Consider the following 18,328-nt stretch of genomic DNA (forward strand, 5'->3'; position numbering starts at 1 on the left):
AAACAAACTTCAATGCTAAAGCTAGTGAGCAAGGCAATGATCTTGATGCTCTTTATTTGTCTCTTCATTCAAATGCCAATAATGATAACAAGCAATCCTAAGTCATCCTCTCTTTTCTCAAATTCCAAATGGTATATATACTAAGCACCAAAATATTCTCTTAAATCATTTTCACCTTCCAAAGCCCTTTGGAAAGTTTCTGATTAGGCCGTTCTTGAGCCAACGCCCGTCAACTTCTTTGCATAACCGACTGATAGCACCCAAATTTTTGACCAGCATACTCTATACAAGTCTTTCAAATCAGCTCCCCCCCCCTTGTCCGATATGGCCACCTTTATATTATAAATAAGAATCAGGCCGTTAGCGTTTATCTTGTCTTTTCCTTATAAGCCCTTCTACGTTTTTCCAAATAATAAAATTTTTATGTCCCCTTTTGTAAAAACACGTCTTCTAATTTTCTCTAAAGGTTAAAGAATCAAATTCACATTTTGAACCACTCTTTCAAACATTACACATTGTCTCCAACACTTAGAGTGCTTCTTGATGTCCAATAAGCTTTGTGACCTTCGAATTTATCTTAATTCAACATTTAATATTTTGAATAATACCCTCCATATTTCGAACTAAATCTCGTACCTTGCTCTATCTGTCAAAACCGTAGTTCTTGTGTCAAACCTCTAAGTTAGTGTGTGCTTGCTCCACTTCATTGAGATCTCATTTCCAACTTGTTTGCAATAGATTCAGTTTTTGCAGAAATGCCTAACCAACAAAACATATAAGAAGTTTTTGGGTAAGTTCATATGTTTATAGTAAATGGAATGGGATTGAAAAACCGTTTTAGACGATAGAAAAGGGACATGCATACTTAATTTTTAGCACTTCACATTTGTGTTTGCTGTTTTTTTGGATCTCTATTAAATAAATGGGTAAAAATAAGGATAATCACAAAAAATAGAGAAAAAGAATTTAAAAATACCAATAAATAGTGAAATACTTAAAATGAACCTAAGAATCATAAAATATAATTACGTTTTGTAGAAGAATTCATAAATCATGAAAACAAGCATTTTTATATCTAAATAATGCACTTCAATAGTAGTAGTAAGGGAGTGGTCTCGGTGCCGTTTGCGGGCGTAGTAAAGAAATCCATGTGTAAAAATCATAGAATAATTATTAAAAATAATGATTATTTTTTTGCACTTCATGAGTAGAATGGTTGTAACTTGTGTTATTTATATTCCCAAAGTTAGCATGAGTTAAGAGGACTCAGTGCCTTTGGGGTGTGTTTAACAACACTGTAATGAGTAGAAAAATCATGGAAATATATAAAGGAATGATTGCTACACATTTACACTTTGATTTTCTCATTAAACATGTTTATGCACATTCATTCACATTTTGCATACAAGCATAATCTTACATATATTGTGGCACTGCAATCGTATTTTATTGATCGAGTGTGCAATATATATCCAAGACGTTGAGATACATGGGTCATAAGAGATATTAGTGAGAAAAGAGAGGAGTATGTTTCGTCATTCTTTACATATTAAGATGGCACATATCCTGGGGCCAATCCATGGGATGTAGGAGAGCCGTCGGAGCCACAACACAAGCTAGAGGTGCCCTTTTTTTATATGTCTATTAAGGTGAAGTAGTCGCCTATGTGCAAGAGGCTCCCTTTTCTTGGACTCGGGATAGGCAGTACATTGGACTACAATCTCAAGTTTATATCTACAAACACATTGGTTAGACCAATCATTTCGTAGCATCTAGACACTCTCAACAGTCAAGCTTTGGGGGTTGTTTGGAGAGTGTAGGAGCTCGACTAGAGCTTTAGAGCCGATGTCGGGTCCGTTGTTGGTCCCGACAAGTATGTGGGCTACTAATACATGGTATATGTAACTAATACAGTGTGTGGGTACTGTCATTGTAACTAAGACACTGGTGTCGTGACGTTGTGCATCCACCAGTGCGAACCTAAGGGCGGAGTTTTTCACCAAGAATTTGAACTCATTAGTCAGCATCATTAGAAATTTGTTTTCTGTTGTGTGTGCCTTTTTTTTAATTGCTTGGTTCCATCCTAAATTTTTTGTATTCGCTGAGTAGTACTCAAGCGTAAATAGCTCGCGTGTATGTCTGTGTGCGTGATAGCTCTCATATGAATGCTTGCTTGTGTGTCTACATTATTTATGTATCTAGAACCTTCTAAAATGATAACAAAGGGTTTTTAGTGTATGCAATTTAATGTCAAGACAAGCGGGAATTCTAGATTTGTACGGGATTCTTACGACCATACGAACTCTGTCTAATCCAAAGTCAAGAGGGTATTACATTCTTGTGTTCAAAGAAATGACGTTATTGCAAATAGTTTTATTTGTAGTTCTCTTTTAACAATGCTGAAGGAGAGAGAGTTTTGCATTTCTATAGGAAAGTGCAAGAGGAAGGGGTAAATTCAAGCTAGCAATTGTTTGTGCTCGCTCTTCAAGCATGTTGTGCTTGTATAAATATGGAAGAATATTGGATTGAACTTGGAAGTATTGTGAAGGCATTACATATTGATGCTTGGAGAATGGGCTTTAGATCAAATGCTTTCCTTGGTAGCACGAGATGCTAAGGTTTTTAGTGTATATAGAGAAGGGTACAAAGAAGCTAAAAACGTTAAAGGTTTCCAAGGGCATATATGCATGTTGGTGAAGAGGATGGAAAATAGCAAAAGCTTGAAGTGAATGAGAAGCTTTTTTATTAAAAGTGTACGAAAAGGTGAGAACTATGGTTTGTCTTTTTTGGGTTATCATCCTATTATTATCTTGGAGAAGAAGGGCATCGAATAAAAAATATTGATCAAGCCATGTCTCATAGGCTCTTGCATCTTCTCCCCTCGGAGTGGATCGACTGTTGTATAGAGTCCAAAATATGGGTCATCATAAAAGGCAACAAGGAGCTCATCGGGACTCTGAGAAGCTTTGATGTCTATGTCAACATGGTGCTAGTCTAGAATGTCACTGAATATGAGATCACTCAAGAGAGGGTGTCATCATCATAAGGGCGGACTGCAGCATTATGATTGGAGAGAATTATGAGTTTCTGAGCTTATCGTGGGCATCTACACAAGAAAGCTAGAGATCTCAATGAGTTAAACGGATGATGGAGCTTCAACTACAATAGTCTATGATTTTCCATAGATCCGACAAGGTGTAACGAAGGCAAGCTACACTGAGGAGGGGAAAGACTCCAAGCACCTTCTTCAAGGGATGATAATCAACAGCAATCAAGTGCATGGATCTCATGCTTGTACCACCAGTGTGAAGATTGTCTTACTTGATTTCAATTGGCGTGAAATAAGTAGAAGCGGCCGTGAAAAAGGAGATGAGGTTTGAGTGTGTCATCATGGTCAATTATGTTGTAAGAGTGATGAGAAGCTTTGCATGGACTGAGCTAAATTACTTTCATCCTAGAACCATGCTGCATTATGACTAGAATGCTACTTGGCCTCATCAGCCTACTTATCAGTAAGAGGATGTTGATCTTCAAGGAAAGCGTGTGTCAAAGCATGTTGGAAAGTGTGACTTAACAGTGAACCTCGAAGAAACAAGACGTATAATCCAACTTGAAGAATGCAGATGCAAAGGAGAAGAAACTGAAGCTAGTTAGCATGACTGTAGGCCTTGTAGACAACAAGATCTCTTCTCTCATAGCTCTTTAGTGCAACAACCGGAGAAAAGTTGCAACCTTAGGAGGGAGAGAAGCACAGTCGATTGCACAAAGAGAAGATAAGAAGAGCGCTGACACCATCAATAAGGTCAAAGCCAAGATCCAGGATAAGGAGGGCATTCCTTCTAGTTGGCAAGCCTTTAACTTGGCTTCTTAGGCCCTCTCAAGAATGTCGGCTATATCAAGTATCCAGAAAATTGATGCAAAGCGAGTAAGTAATCAATTTAGAGGTGCATGACAACTCAAGAGTACCTCAAGAGTAGGAAAAATATGAAGTTGATAGCAATTCATTCTTGTGAGCAGAAAACACCATCCTTAGCATACGGATTGAAAGTAAGTTTGTTTGCAAGCTGCTGAAGATCTATCTACTTGGAGAACTTGACTTGGATTGAATACTCGACTTGGCATTTATGGATATGGGTTTAGCTCTCCTCATTGAGATTTAGTTTTGTAATCTCACTTTGGATTTGTAATCGGAATAAAACTGCAATATACTGGACCTTTGTCATCAAATCTATTGTCTTGAATCGATCTTGATCTTGCTTTCATCTCGAATAGTGTCCCTGTGAGACGAGTGACTTTCATGAACTCTTGTACGCCGTGAACCCGACATGAAAGCATCGCTTTTGTTCATCGAGATGGGAGACCCTTTGAACAATCAACCTTTATTATCGATTGTTTCTTCCTTTTTGACCAATGAGATGAAGACTTTGTTACAAACTCTTTCTTTAGCCATTAAGATGCAAAATCAACAGATGCAATTATCTATGTAGTAGCAATAGTAGTTGCATAAGCAACAATTGGATCAACAATGATTATTGCATCAAGAACTGGAGCATATGCTTGGTGCAACCAAGGCAATCAAGGTTGTGGTTAGTGAGCAAAACTTATTTTATGGCCAGAATGTTTCAGCCTACATTAAGGCATTTGAAAGCTAGATGCACTTTGGAGTTCCGACCAACTGGAGCAACTATTTCTTACATCTTGTCACGCCTGCTTTGTGGATTAGAGTGACAAATCTGTTTGTATAAGACTCCAACTAGAATGTTTCCAAGACAGCTCTCAAAGATGAATATTTTCTAGAGGATTACGATATTGCTACACGAAAGACATTCAGAGAGTGGGTTTATCAGCCCAACAAAGGACTTGTTACCTCTGAATTGTTGCAGAAGTTTGAAGAGTGATACAACTAGCTAGATACACTAGAGCAAAGAGCTCTGAACTTAGAGAAAGTGGAGTTATTCTTATAGGTGGTTGAACCTACACTTTAGGATGAGTTGGGAGAGCTGCTAGAGGACTATATTCAACCTATGGGATTGAAGATGGATTGGCAAGACACTGTCGATCCAGTTTCTACACTGACATAGAGGCAAAGATGGAAGGCTCGCTTGCAAAATGGGATGCAATTAATACTAGCGATGTCTTCTCCTAGCACGACTTCCCCTACTTCTCATGTTGCACCATCCACTACTTCTCATGTTTCTCAGACTATGTCTATGCCTATGCCTATTCATGTTGTGGTTGTTAGACCAACTACAAAACCGACTACTAAAGATATGGTGGAGGAGATATCAAAGAACTTAAAAGACCTACAAATCAAGATGACTAGAATGGAGCAATAGCCACTTAGTCCAGCTCCGATTTCAGCCCCAACTTCTTCTACTCCTACAAATTCTTCCAAGAGTGGTTGTGTTCCTCAAGCATGTGGTGTGATAGTCCACATCATGAGTGGAAGGACTGTCAAGATTTTGAAGAGGCGAGAAGGTTGAGTTGGTAGTCTGGAAAGACAAGATGATATGTTTTGGAGATATAGAGTAGCCAATCAAACCAAATTTTAGTAAGGGTGGTATGAAGAAATTGTTGGAGGAGTCTCTTTTGTGCTCTTCTTGTGTGAGGCGAGAGGTGGCAAGAGAAGTTGCAGCTTATGGCCTTCAGTTAGAGCAGTTTGCCGAAGGACAAATATCCCTTATGATCCTATGCACTACATGCAGAGGAAAAGGGAAAAGCTTCAACATCCGAACTTTCAGCCATAGGTGATGTGATCAAGAAAGGGATTGGATGGAATGATCGAGTTGATGTCTTTTCTATCTATGCCTATATGGCAAAATTTTAGGGTTTTGAAGTGCTTGTTGAGGAGAAACGAAAAAAAAATGATAATCAGCCTGAAGGTTTGAAGACGGTGACTAGGAGGAGTGATCCAATTTCTTGGCCTTCTTCTTCAAGATTAGAGCAGAGTATGTCTGATGTTTAGAAGTTGAAAGTACATGAAGATGAGAAAGCCTTAAAGACGAAGGATCCAAAGCAGAAAAAGCAACCTGGATTCAAGCTGCTTTCCAACATTGAGATGACTACGAACTTGAAAAAGGTGCTTGAGGATCGGATTCTTAACTGCAAAATTGAATTCACTCTTGGAGAAGTCTTGGGAATCACCAAAAGACAATTTCATGATGTTATCATCGATATCATTAAAACAAAACGATAGATTATTGAAGAACTGCCAAAAGATATAATCCATCGAGAGGCTTTAGCAATTTGCTAAGGCTATTATCTATGGCTTGCAGATTGAGGAGATTGATTCTGATGAGAAGATTATTGAGGAGTCTACAGATGGAGCTTTATGTAAGCAGTCTAAGAAGACTCTTCGGCCTTTACTTCAGCCCACCGTACAATATGCAGAGAGTGATGACACACCTAGATTGATACCTCATAGCCATTTTTCTTGCAATCAATTGACTCGTCTATGGAGACGGTAGTCAAGCTTGGTGAGGTGAATACCCCTTGTGTTGCTCTTTTGGATCACGACTCCAAGATTAATGTCATAGTGCATGGATTGTATGATACCGATAGATGGCCAATTGATGTGAATCATGGTTGGTGCATGCGTGCGGCCAACAACACTACAGGAGATTTGTATGGTGCTTGTCCAAGCTTGAAGATTTCTATTGGATATGTGGATGAGACTTATGATTTCTTTGTGAAGAACTCTTGTTCCTATCCTATTATTTTGGGCTAGCCATTCATTGTTGAGAAGACTAAGGTTCTGGACAATGGGTCTACCTATGATGTGTCAATTCGAAGCAAGGATGGAAAGAGGGATGTCCAATTGATGACAATTTGTGTCAACCATTAGCAGAATAAGGAATCTTTGAGGGATTCCCCTCTTCTAGGAGGAGAGCCAGATTTTTGCTAGGTACCATAGTCTTGCAAGATGACAGTGGTACGTACGAGACAAGGAAAGCTCTCATCTCCTAGTAGCAGTAGTTTTTCCTCAAGAGTTTATGGTGTGTGTGCTGAAAGTACTTTGTGTTTTTAGCATATTACGGATGCCTAGAGCTGCCAGGCAGTACTTGAAGAGAAAAGAAATAGAATTGAAGCCTGCAGGTCTTTTATAGGATGAAGATAGGGTAGATGGTTTCTATGATGAGCTGTCATGCTTGGATACTATGGAGGATCTTTCAACATTGTTGAAAATTGAAAATCGAGAGTTTTCATATATCTTATAGGTCCATTCTCTGTCAATGTATTTTGAAATTGTTGGTTTCATGCTATAAGAAAATTTGGGTGCTAATAATTCTCAGCAAAAAGTGTTCTTTGCTAAAATATTTCAGCAAAAAGATTTACAAGGTGCTAATTTATAGCAACAAACAAGATTTACAATTGAAGTAAGCTATGAGCCTCAGTGTTTGGCTGTTCATATGCACTCCAAAAAAGATATGACTGCTTTTTGTCAGTCAAAAGAGTTGGATGTTGTTTATACATAGTAAAATTTGTGTTTACTAGGGTATTTTATAGCAAGGGCTAAAATTTGCAGGTTGTAGCAAAGAAGCCAGAGTATATACAAAATATAAGACAATTGACAAGAAAGTCAGACTGGTTGAGTTGCACGACCACTATCTTTGGACAGGGATGAGATGATTAAGAGAGTAGCTATGTAGCCTCCTTTACGAGATCCTATAGGTATTGGACACACGTTTTCAATCGAGACGCTGAAAGAGATGAAGATTGGGACTGAAGATTTTTTATTTCAAGCAAAGGTGAGATATTTTGAGGAGATGCTGAGCAGATAGGGGAGAGCCTTCACTTTTTTCTTGCATGAGATAGGTTGTGTTGATCCTAGGGTTGTGACGTGTATGGTTGTTTTTACCATTCCACATGTCCTTTGGAATCTGTGGCCTATTCTTGTGCCTAGGGCTCACTTGTCCAAATTGGTGGAGCTTTTGAATGAGTGGATCAGGATGGGGATTCTAGAACCATCTTCAACTCCGTATTCTAATAGATGATTCACAATTCCTAAGAAGAATGGGACACTCAAATTCATACATAGCTTACAGCCGATGAACAAAGGTCACTTTATGGAATGTTGATGTAGAACCTATTATGGATGAGTTGGCAAAGGCTTTTGCTGGACGTGCTATCTATTCATTTGTTGGCAATCTTTATTTCGGCTATGACCGATTTTAGCTTGCCCTTGAGAGTAGAGATCTGACTACGATGAAGACACCTTTAGGCCTTGTTCCGATGTGTACGCTTCTGCAAGGATCAACAGGTTTTCAACTTTTCCCTACTTCATTTCTGATTTTGAGTTAAACTACATTGATTATGACCATTTCAATCCATACAATTACTACAAATCACACTACTACTCTTTTGTATGATTAGTATTAAATAATATTAAGATCAAACACCAAAAGCATTTTCTAAATAAGAATCATGTATGAAAACTAAATGCAATATGTATTTCTGTATATGTATTTCTGTAGCAATGAGATTAGGCACTCACTCTTGAGAATTCAATGTCTTCTTCTTCTTCTCGATTGCTTGATTGATCTCCTGGAGTGCTTGTCTTTTTTGTTGTCCAACCACTACCTTGCAAGTGATAGCTTCACTCTATGTCAATATTGAAAACATGACTTCTTGCACTATTGAAAATACTCTTTTTGTTGTGAATATGAAATATATAATTTGTGTAATGTTGAAAAAAGTCTCTTAGATGTGAATATGGAATAAATGGTTTGTGCAATGCTTTTATCAATGATGAGTGCTTTCAAAATACTAGCCTTTCTTTCTATTCTGTGATGCTATATACCTCAAGATTTTGCCTCAAGGCTAAACCTAGCCTTATATTTGTTGTATCATTCCGTAATATTAGAGCATTTTATCAAGTTCTTATACATTGTATTATACTTTACTATATAGAACTTTCCATTATACTGTATTTTCATAGTAAAAGCATTACCATCAGATTTTATGGTTACACTCTTTATAATTTTGCAATAAGCATATGGCTATACAATACTTACAAATACTCAATATGATTTTGCCATAGGATGTAATTTAATATTCTAACAACACATATCATGATCTTTCATCAATTTATAGATTAGACCATATGGTCAAAAAATTTCTTGCAATATAAGAAGTACTTTTTGTTATTTTATTCAATACAATTTGAGATTTGGCCATGAGGTCAAATATTTTCTTATAATATAAGAAGTAATTTATGTTCTTTTTTCCAATATACTGTGAGATTTTGCCATGTGGCCAAATCTTCTCCTTAAGCTATCTCTCGGCCAAAATAAGGACTCTTGTAGTATCACAATATCTTGCAACCAATCAAGCACTTTATTCATTTTACTACAAGAATGACATTTTTGCCATTTGGTCAAATGCTTTCTTATATTATCAACCCTTGCTTACTTCCAAAAGGAAAGGCTAGTTTCTACTTAGAATTCCTTACTTTCTATAATTTGGCCATGTGGTCAAATCTTGTCTTGCAACAAACAAACCGCTTTTTTGGAAATTGATCCTAAAAAATTAAGACTAAATCTATTGTGGGTTCAATCACACAAATTTTGGTATGCTAGATTTGGTTATATGGAAAAATATTCTAAGAAAAACATCTTCTATATTATCTCCAAAAAAGGAAGACCATGTTCTACTTGGAACTCCTTGATTACCTACTATATTTATAGGAAGTTTTGCCATGTGGTCAAAACTTGTTGTGCAACAAAAAAACCACTTTGTTTCCATAAACCATTTCTTTCATTTCAATTTTTCATAACTTCCTATAAATATCATATCATTTCGCCACAAATTAGCTAGTTTTTCCATTCCACTATAAAATAAAAATTGTCCATATGGTCAAATCTTTCATTTTGTTATCAATGCTAGCATCCAAGAATCCCCCATTCTTGTTTTGTTCAGTCATATGATCAAATCTAATCTCATAAATCTTGCAAACCATGAGACCACTTTTTCATTCCATTATAAAACAATATTTGGCTATATAGTCAAATCCAATTTCACAGCATGTTACAACAAATGAATCACTTTCTTCATATGGTTATAAAATTAGATTTGGCCATATGGTTAAAACCAGTTTATAGAAATCGTCTTATCTTGTAGGTTTCACCATGAGGTCAAATCTCCACATTTCAAGTGTTTTTCACTTTATCTTATATTGATATCTATGGGATTTACTACATAGCTATATTTGTTTATATGTGAATCTCATATCACAATAAACCGCGTCCTCTCTTTAACTAGCCTTTAAAAAACCTATGGTAAAAAACCATGGCAAAGTTTCTAATCTTATAGATAAGTCTTATGACTAAACAGGATTTGACCACATGGCTAAAACCAATGACAATGTTTCTATAATATAGCTCATTTCAAGGGAAACTTACATGTGCAGTAATTAAAATGTTAACTTTGGGCCAAATGGAATTGTGAGATTGCTACATAACCACATTGATATATAGGTGGATCTCATATTGGACTAAATCTCATTCTTTGATTAAATAGGATTTGACCACATGGCCAAAAATCTTAGCAAAGTTCCTAGAGTATGATCCTTGCATAGGAAACTTACATGGAGAAGAAATCCAATATTAACTTAGGGAAAAAATCATCCATGACATTTTCTACATAACCACAATGATTTTTCACTATATCTCATACCACACTCACACTCAACATTTCATTATCACTTGACCATTTGGTTAAGCCCATGGTCAAGTCTCACTATTAATAGAATTTGATCTTCTCACCGAAGTCCATGGCAAAGTTTTTACTATATGATTCTTGCAAGAGAAACATAATTAATGCTAACTTAGGGCCAGGATAATCCATGAGATTTGATACATAAGCACACATATTTATGGTTGGATCTCATACCACACTTAATCTCAAATTTCAATATTTCATTTTATGGAAGAGTCCCTTTGGAGTACATTTGTAGAGTCGAGATGAGCTAGACGAGGAAGCTTCTAGTCGACCCTCCGGTGGGTCCCTAGGAGTACTAGCATCCTTAGGGACCATGGGTTGGGCTTGCGGCTCAGAGGATGTGCTACACTCAGCTTGAGAAGTAGCTGGGTCACTAGGTTGTGGTTGAATCAATGGGAGTTGGCTACAGTTTTGGTCGATGGGCTTACTATGGCGTGGGCGGCTCCATGATCTTAGGATCTATAGGTTTAGTAGCTCTGGGCTCCACAAGCTTGGCTATGAGGGTCTCTTGGGGCCTTTCTTCCTTAACTACTATTCGATCTCCCGTGGATGGGTTTGAGGATGGTACTTGAGTAGTGCCCTTGACAATTTTGGCTTTAAGCACCCATATCTAGGCATTGCCCTTGTAACAGCCCTACACTTGTAACAAGGTTTTAGGAACCCATCTTGGCTTGACCATTTGTCCTTGCTTGTATCACCTATTCTGCGGCCTCCTAGCTCTTAGGTGTGAGTATCTAGTGTTGCGAGGTTGTGTGTGTGTGCTTCTAGGAGATGGGCCTTTGTGCTTATGCATCCATTTGAACTGTGGTGCGTGGACCTGAGCTTTGATTTTAGCGGTTTATTGGCTTTGATGTTTCGCAGATTGTGATGAGGTACAATCCCCCTCCCTTAGGTTTTATGGTGGGTTCTCTACCGATGGCTTTGCATGCTTTGATGGAGCAGTGCTACCCTTGCAGAAAGTCGTGATTATTCATGCATTGTCCAGGGCTAGATGAATGCACTGGACTAGTAGTTGACATTGCACATTGCTTGCTTCTTAAATGTACATCCTAACAAAAATTTCATACCCACATCCTTTGTATTTGGCAACACATAAAAGATCCTTGGTGTGCTTTCATACTCAATAGAGACTGCAACCTTGCACTTTCCTAGAATTGCATATGATCTGCCTCCATATGGGCTGAGTTTGGCGGGAAAAGAGGATGAAGAGATGGGTAGGAAAAATCATAAAAGAAGGAATAGGCTGAAGAAGGAGTGGCTGAGAATTTAAGTGAATCAGTTAGGAAAGGTGTCAATTGATAAACAGGAAAAGTAGAAGGTATATGGAGAGATGGAGAAGGGCATGGTGGAGAAGGGAAAAAACTCGACCTTAGATGAAAGAACAATAGGTAAATATAGGAATTTGAGGAAAACCTTGAGGTTGGAAAAGAAGAGGTAAGATAGCTGCTGAGTTGGTTTGATAAAGGGAAAGATAAGTATCATAGCAATAAGCCATTTGTTGGTAGTATAATAGGCTAGGAACAGAGGGACCTAAAATAGATCTTCTTTGATAGGCATCAAAAAAGGATGAATCAAAGGGATGGTTCTTGGAAAGATAAGCTAGGAGATCCACCCTCAGTTGGTTAGTGCTCTACACATAAGTAGAAGCTGTATGCTGATGTTGATTCAGGACCATAGAATCAATCATTGAATGCCATGAGTTATCAGGGCAAGTAGCCACTTTTGAGGAATAACACTAGAACATGTCTTCTATCTGCAACTCTAAATAGTTGACATACAAAACAGCTTGCAAAAACACATCCCCCACATACCAGACCAGATCTACTTCATCTAAAATCAACAAATCACCTCATAGATATATGTAAGACAACAACATGGTATCTGTCGTCACAAAATCTTCAAAAACCATAGAGACTACTTTTGTCAACAAATCAGGAGACCAAGCCCCAATAATAGGAACATTGGGGCTTGGAGAAACGGACCGTGACTGCGCCAATTGGTCTTGCAACTACTTAATCTGGGAAGCTTGTGATTCCACTGTATTGTGAGCAGTCTGTAAGGCTAATAGTTTTGCATCTAAAAGAGTCTGAAACTCTTGAGCTTCTTTGGACATTCTCTCTTTCTCCTCCGAGACTTTAGTGACCTCTGACTGAGCTTCTATTAACTGAATCTTCAAAGAAGATATTTCTTCTCTCTGGGTCTCAAACATTTAGGTCCGCTGCTCCATCTACTTAAATAGATCTGCAAGTGTGTCTTTAGTAGAGACTAACTCTGTAGTTGCCTTATGCAACTGGTCTTTGGACTGCATCAGTTCTTCATAGAAAGAATCATACATCTGTTGAACACAAGCTGTCACTAAGAGTTCAATCAAACTCTGGATTTCATTACAAAGGAATGAAATAGCATCTCCTGACACTAAACTGTTCAGTGATGGGACTGATATTTCCAAAGAACCCTCTCTATGTGCCCTGAATAAATTGTTACATGTGAGGTAGGCAGGGAGGTCACTGCCAGATGTAGCAGGAATTGTGACTGAAGGAAGAACTGAGGGAGTTTTATATGCCACACCCTTCAAGCGCTTCTGCTGAATGACCAATGGAGGAGGGGAATCAAGATCCTCTATGTCAATAGGTTCTCACTCTTCTGAAGGTGGTGGGGGAGGAACTGGGTCAGATGGAGGAGGTGGTAGCACATCCTTCTTAAGGCCTCAGTATGTCAAGAAAGCATATAGGAAGTAACCATAAGTGACATTTGTGACATTTCCTCTGGTTACTTTGACAAAATATTGGTCCATCTTTGTAAGCAGGTAAGTACTCCAATCAATGGCCACCCCTTTTAACACCATCCCGAAAGCTGTGAAGAGTTCTTTGGACAAATAATGAGATGGTGTTTTGGCAGGCATAAACTTGTCTTGGAGGAACTAGCAGACTAACTTCCAAAGAGGATCAGTTATCATGGAAAAATATACTCCATAAGTGTTTATTACTTTCTTGACATTCAGAATCTCTTTGGTCTGCTTCTGTAAAAAGCTTTTTCTTATCATGGCTTAAGATGCAAAGAGGATACTGTTGAGTTCCCAGGAGGTTGGCTATGTCTGCATACCAGGGAGTAAGTGTTTCAACTAGAAACAAATAAGCATCAGGAAGGTCTAGGTCATCCTGTCCCTCTTCTTCTGTTTGAGGGATCCGTGATAGATGATCGGCTAGGACATTGGAACAGTCAGGCTTAGTGATGACCACTTCAAAGTCGAACTCCTGAAATAGGAGAAACCATCTCATCAGTAGTCCTTTAACATCTGCTTTGTTCATCATGAAGGACAGTGCTTCATGATCCACATAGAACTTGAAATGTGTTGACAATAGATAGTGTCGAAACTTCTCTAGTGCAAACACCATTGCCAAGCACTCAAGATCTGTCACTGTGTAGTTCCGTTCCCTATTAGTGACCTTTCAGCTTGCATAATATATCGGTTGATCTAATTTAGAGAGGCCCTTTTGACATAGAACAACACCTAGCCCTTCAACTGATGCATCTAAGTGCACATGGAACTCTTTCGTCCAGTTAGGGGGTTGTAAAATAGGTGCTTGGATAAGGCACTGTTTTAGGGTGTTAAAGGCTTCTTCACAGTCATCAGCCCAAAGGAAATCTGTATCTTTCCTTAGGAGCTTGTGCAGAGGGGCTGCCTTGGTTGCAAAATGTGCAATAAATCTTCTGTAGTAGCCCACATGGCCAAGAAATCCTCTCAATTTCTTGAGGTTTGTTGGTGCTGTTAAGGCAGCAATCTAATCTTTGATGGGTCTGTTGCAATTCCTTGTGCCGAGACAATATGGCCCAAAAGAACTCCTGATGAAACGACAAAGACACATTTGTTGGGGTTGAGAGAAATCCCATACTCACAGCATCTATCAAAACATTGCTCTAGGTGTCCCCAGTGCTCACGGATTAAGCTATAGATACAAAAGTCATCAAGATACACCTCAATGAAATCACGAAGATGATTCCGGAAGGCGGCCATCATTACTCATTGGAAGGTGGCAAGAGCATTACAGATCCCAAATGGCATCACTCTATAGGCATAGGTCTCTTATTCTGTGGTGAAGGTTGTTTTAGATTGGTCCTCTTCTGCAATTTGGACTTGGTTATACCCGTTGAATCCATCCAAGAGGAAATACAGCTCATGGCCTGCCACTATGTCTAGGGATAGGAAAATGGTCCTTCTTTGTCTTTGAATTGAGCTTTTGAAAGTCCACACATATTCGAAGTTTCCTGTTGTTCTTGGGTACTACCACAATGGGCGAAGCCCATTCAATGTTAGCCACGGGATAAATGAACTTGGCTTCAAGAAGTTTCAATAATTCAGCTTTCAACAAAGTTGAAGAGGCCTAATGGATGCACGCTACAGACTTAAATGCTTTCCCCACTCTGTTAGCTCCACATTGAGCTAATAGCAATTGAGGACAATTGCTATCCCACCTCGGGGATATGATGCCAAGAGGCATATTACACGGTGGATTCCGTGCCACGATGGATTCCATGAGGTTTTGCGGTGGATTCTGTAAAATTTTATTACCGGGCTCATACACAAAGTGGATTCTTTGTGCAAGAAGTCGATGGGGATGCCTATCCTTTTCGGGCGTTTTGTTAATTTTATGTGTACATGGATGATTCCATAGTGGGTGATTCCGCAAAATACATATTTAAATTAATAAATGTTTATGAGTTTAGAGTGTGCACTCGTGATAAATTAAGTTTAGGATTGATTTCTAACCAATTTATTTATGTAGCTGAAGATTGCTAGGTATTCACTTTTGTCGGTTTAATTGTATTATTTTTCTAAGAATTGTGAATGCTTTAGTTGATGTGTAAAGCAAGCAGCAGTGGCAGTGGGAAGCATTGGAGGATAGCGTGTATTCAAGTTATCATCAATATTTTGATGGGCACGTGTCTTAGGCATGGCGCCTATATTTTGTCGCGCTTATTTATCAATGCGCTTGATATTTATTTATTATTTTTGTATGCGCATGGGCACACGATTTAGATATTTGTATTGGACATTGTATTTGGGTTTGCTTGACTTCCTGGGCGCCCATGAGCTTTAATTCTTTATTGGCACAAAAGCAAACTCAAAAGCTAAAGCGTGCTATTTTGTAATTTGGGCTATTATTTGAGCTTAAAGATGATTAATATATGAAATACATGCTTTGTGGAGTGCTCACACAAGGCATGGGGGGAGATTGCACCCAATTGGTCTCTTGTTCATGCCGTGCAAGCTTTCTACATTGATTTGTGTGCAAAAAGTAGAGTTCTTTTGTTCTTGGGGACCTTCTGACGCTCACTACGCGCGCGTACGACATCCGATCTATGCATCAATGGTGCAACAGGAGAAGTAGGAGAAGTTGTGGTAGGAGAAGGCATCGCTAGTATCGACCACATCCCGTTTTGCAAGCAAGCCTTCCATCTCCGCCTCTATGTCAATGTAGAAACTGCATCGACAATGTCCTGCCAATCCATCTTCAATCCCATAGGTTGCATATAGTCCTCTAGTAGCTCTCCCAACTCATCCTGAAGTGTAGGTTTAGCCACCTATAAGAATAACTCCACTTTCTCTAAGTTCAGAGCTCTTTGCTCTAGTGTATCCAACTAGTTGTATCACTCTTCAAACTTCCACACCAATTCAGAGGCAGCAAGTCCTTTGTTAGGATGATAAACCCACTCTCTGAATGTCTTTCATGTAGCAATACCATAATCCTCCAAAAAATATTCATCTTTGAGTGCTGTCTTGAAAACATTCCAGTTGGAGTCTTATACAAACAGATTTGTCACTCTAACCCACAAAGCAGGCGTGACAAGCTGTAAGAAATAGTTGCTTCAGTCAGAACTCCAAAGAAGTGCATCTGGCTTTCAAATGCCTTAATGTAGGCTGAAACATTCTGGCCATCAAATAATTTTTGCTCACTAACCACAACCTTGATTGCCTTGGTCGCACCAAGAGTATGCTTCGGTTCTTGATGCAATAATCATTATTGATCCAATTGTTGCTTATGTAACTACTATTGCTACTATATAGATAATTGCATTTGTTGATTTTGCATCATAATGGCTAAAGAAAGAGTTTGTAACAAAGTCTTCATCTCATTGGTCAAAAAGGAAGAAACAATCGATGATGAAGGTTGATTATTCAAAGGGTCTCCCATCTTGATGAACAGAAGCGATGCTTTCACGTCGGGTTCACGGCGTACAAGAGTTCATGAAAGTCACTCATCACACGGACACTATTCGAGATGGAAGCAAGATCAAGATTGATTCAAGACAACATATTTGATGACAAAGGTCTAGTATATTGTAGTTTTATTCCGAGTACAAATCCAAAGTGAGATTACAAAACTAAAGCTCAATCAGGAGAGCTAAACCCATATCCATAAATGCCAAGTCGAGTATTCAATCCAAGTCAAGTTCTCCAAGTAAATAGATCTTTAGCAGCTTGCAAACAAACTTGCTTTCAATCTGTATGCTAAGGATGGTGTTTTTTGCTCACAATAATGAATTGCTATCAACTTCATATTTTTCCTACTCTTAAGGTACTCTTGAGTTGTCATGCACCTCTAAATTGACTACTTACTCGCTTTGCATCAATTTTTTGGATACTTGATATAGCCGGCATTCTTGAGAGGGCCTAAGAAGCCAAGTTAAAGGCTTGCCGGCCAGAAAGAATGCCCTCCTTGTTCTGGATCTTGGCTTTAACCTTATTGATGGTGTCAGTGCTCTTCTTATCTTCTCTTTGTGCAATCAATTGTGCTTCTCTCCCTCCTAAGGTTGCAACTTTTCTCCAGTTGTTGCACTTAAAGAGCTATGAGAGAAGAGATCTTATTGTCTACAAGGCCTATAGTCAAGTTAACCACCTTCAATTTCTTCTCCTCCGCGTCCGCATTCTTCAAGTTGGATTATATGTCTTGTTTCTTCGAGGTTCACTATTAAATCACACTTTCCAACATGCTTTGACACATGCTTTCCTTGAAGATCAACATCCTCTTCCTGATAAGTAGGCTGAGGAGGCCAAATAGCATTCTAGTCATAGTGCAGCATGGTTCTAGGATGAAAATAATTTAGCTCAGTCCATGCAAAGCTTCTCATCACTCTTACAACATAATTGACTGTGATGGCGCACTCAAACCTCATCTCCTTTTTCAGGGCTACTCCTACTTATTTCACACCAGTAGGGCATTGCACGGCAGCTCACCTATGTAAACTCTCCTACATAAAATTGAGTCTTAGAGCATAGGAATTGGATGGTCCTAAATATGGTATGCTCTATGCTTTCCGCAGCAAAGCTCCATGTGTGCCCATGGGTAGAGGTTGTTAACACATCAGTGTACATTCTCAACCAATGTGTGATTGCGGCAGTCCCTAAAAAGACTTTGTACAAGGCATTCTTTGGCTCTCAGCCTGTTATTTCTCACTTCAGAGTTTTCAATAGTTGTGCTTATACGCATACTCTTGATGACAAGATAAGAAAGCTCACACCTTAGGTTGAGCGGGCATCCGCCAGCAACTATGCCAGATGAGGAATGGCTTGAGCTTGATGAGCTATACAAGTCCACTATTGTATTGT

This window comes from Lygodium microphyllum, chromosome 25 (assembly GCF_053477565.2).
Source record: "Lygodium microphyllum isolate KBCC chromosome 25, Lygodium_microphyllum_v1.1.10, whole genome shotgun sequence".
NCBI classification, from domain to species: Eukaryota; Viridiplantae; Streptophyta; class Polypodiopsida; order Schizaeales; family Lygodiaceae; genus Lygodium; species Lygodium microphyllum.